Source organism: Pygocentrus nattereri, chromosome 10 (assembly GCF_015220715.1).
Source record: "Pygocentrus nattereri isolate fPygNat1 chromosome 10, fPygNat1.pri, whole genome shotgun sequence".
Lineage (NCBI taxonomy): Eukaryota > Metazoa > Chordata > Actinopteri > Characiformes > Serrasalmidae > Pygocentrus > Pygocentrus nattereri.
In genome coordinates, this window is record NC_051220.1 from 28,816,271 (window position 1) to 28,819,266 (window position 2,996).

Here is a 2,996-nt window from a genome sequence, read left to right on the forward strand (position 1 = left end):
CTGCCTAATTTTGTTTAAACACACTTTCTATAAATCCTGTAAACTTCATTTCACTTCTCAAATATCACTGTATTCGACTGCTATATGATATATTTAACTGAAATTGCTGATTCAAACAACAAATGATTTATAAAGGCAAATCATGAAAATGATCAGGGGTGCCCAAACTTTTGCATACCATTGTATGTTGTTTTATTTCAGTTTAATTATCAGTAATGCCAACTGATAATTAAACATTTCTCCTGTAGGAATCGATGAACCTGAAGGATTTCCAGAATTATTCATGCAATAGCAAAAAGCAAAAGTACACTTATCCTTCATATGGATTTATACATTTTTAGTGATATATTTTATAGTAATATGAAAGGTTAATCCCCCTTTCAACATCAGCTGGTAGGTTTTAAATTAAAAACAGAAAAGATGAAAAGTCTGGACTGGGCTTAAATAGGCCCCTTGTACCATAGAAGCCCACTTGTGTTCCTAGTCACTGTATTATTTATTCAAGTATTTATGTTAATAGTTGAAAAAGTTATGAACAACAGAAACACTCTTTTAAGAATGATTAATAACAATGAGCTCAACTGGAAACCAATAACAAAAAAAGTAATAAAGAAATTTGCACGTAATTTGGAGCTGTAAGCTGTAATTCAAATAATCGTACCATTTTTAGTTATGACCTTCAATCCGTATGTCAGTGACATGTTTTTTTTGTTTTTTTATTGTTCCTTCTTACAAAGCTGCATATATTTCTGTAAATAGATGTTTGAGTCATGTAGCTAGTGAATGTTTGTGTAAGTTTATAACACTGAAGAGCAAAGCAGTTGCTGCATGAATAAAGGACATTAAAACTACTTCATGTGGGCAGACGTCGAACTTTGTAAAGATGATTCAAAGAAAGTGAAATTCTGCAGATATTGATATCTTTTTACAGCTCAACCACAAATATGATGTAGGTCTGTCAAATATGATGTACTTCTTGGTGTAATTCCTTTTCTCTCAATTTACGATGTGCCCTTTTGTTTTTTTTATAGATATTTGGCTTACATTCAAAATCAAATGCAAAGAGATTGGTGTGCTGATCAGGACCTGCAGTGCCAAGTAGGAGTTTAAGCATTTTATATTTTACACACAAATTCAGTAATTAACAAAATGATGTTGGTTGCCTATATTAGAAACAAACAGTCATTGCATTAGTCAAAGGTTTGCCTGAAAGTGTTTCAAAAAGTATAGATCTGGAATGTAGTGTTTTTAAACCACAATGCTGAGTTTTTAAGTAATAACTCAAACTGTTCAAAATCAAATCAAATCAAATCAAATTTATTTGTATAGCGCTTTTTACAATGGATGTTGTCACAAAGCAGCTTTACAGAATTTTGGAAAAGACAGTTTTAACAGGACTGTAAGAATGTACAGAAACCCCCCCGGTGGGCAAGCCAGGGGCAACAGTGGCAAGCAAAAACTCCCTCAGAACTGAGGAAGAAACCTTGGGAGGAACCAGGCTCACCAGGGGGGATCCATCCTCCTCTGGTCAAACTACCTACAAGTGATTATACTACTAATATTAATAGCAGTAACATTGGTATTAGGAATAACTAGGACTCTATGAGAACATCAGTGTAGGGTGGGCAGCTAGTCGAGGCAGGTGGTGGTAGTTGGGGCGTGGGCAGCTGGTCTGAAGTGGGTAGCAGGAGGGCTCGACAGTCAGTCGTCCTTCAGTGTCCAGCCGGACATGTGGGTGATTGTATACTCGGAAAGAAAGCAGGGAGAGGGAATTAGTTTTATTCTATCCGTTTGTACGTAAAACAGGGGATGTAAACATTTACAGAGTGTGGCTAATGACTCTGGCAGATCTGACTATGACAGCTTAGCTAAAAGGAGAGAACCAGAAGGACACACAGACACGAGAGCACTCTGAAACAGTTTGGCATCCCTGCGCTCCACCGTCCACAAACCTGAGTAACCGCGAGCAAGCAGCAGGACGACAGCACCAGCATCTCAGTTTACTATAATTCCCTGTGTCCATGGACCCCTGGATCTGCTGCCTTTATCCAAGGGGGAACATTACCTACCAAAATCTAAACTGAACAAGTGAGTTTTCAGCCTAGTCTTAAAGATTGAGACTGTGTCTGAGTCCTGAACAGTTTCTGGAAGATCATTCCAGAGTTTGGGGGCTTTATAAGAAAAAGCTCTTCCCCCAGATGAAACCTTCTGAATTCTGGGGACTATTAATAAGCAAGCACTCTGTGTTCTGAGTGGTCGTGATGGCTCATAATGAGAAACAAGGTCTTGTAAGTACTCAGGAGCGAGCCCATGTAGGGCTTTATAAGTCAATAAAAGGATTTTATAATCAATCCAGAATTTAATAGGCAGCCAATGAAGTGATGATAGCACATAATATGCATAATATGATCAACTGCTTTTGGTCACTTGACTTTAGCTACTAACTCAAAGAAGCCATCTTTCAAAATGGGAAATAACATATTTAAGTCTTGAGCAACACTATCATATAAATAAATATTCACTATTTATGATTTATAATCACAAAATATGTCATTATTACTAACCTTTAACTGTCCTACAGAATTCTGAGACCACATTTTAAAAGAAAGTTTAATGGTGATTTTGTCTTGTGATCAGGAATGTTCACACAAATATCTCAACTTGTTAAAAATATTTCACAATAAAAGTGCAAGTGGGCATATTTGGTTATGTGGGCTTATTAATGACTTTTATACTGTATCAATATGCTAAAATGGATTTTATTTAATGGAATTTTAATGTATTTTAAATCTATATAATTTTGCTAGAATGATGTCAGAACTCACTATTTCTTTAATAACTATGTAAAATGGCAGTAATTATTTTCATGATTTCTAAAGAAATGATTGGCTTCTTTACAACTATTGCTTTTCTCCTACATTATAAATAATGTGACAGATTACATTTCTATGTTCTAAAAATTCCAAGGGAACTTGAAAGAAAGAACACACATTTTC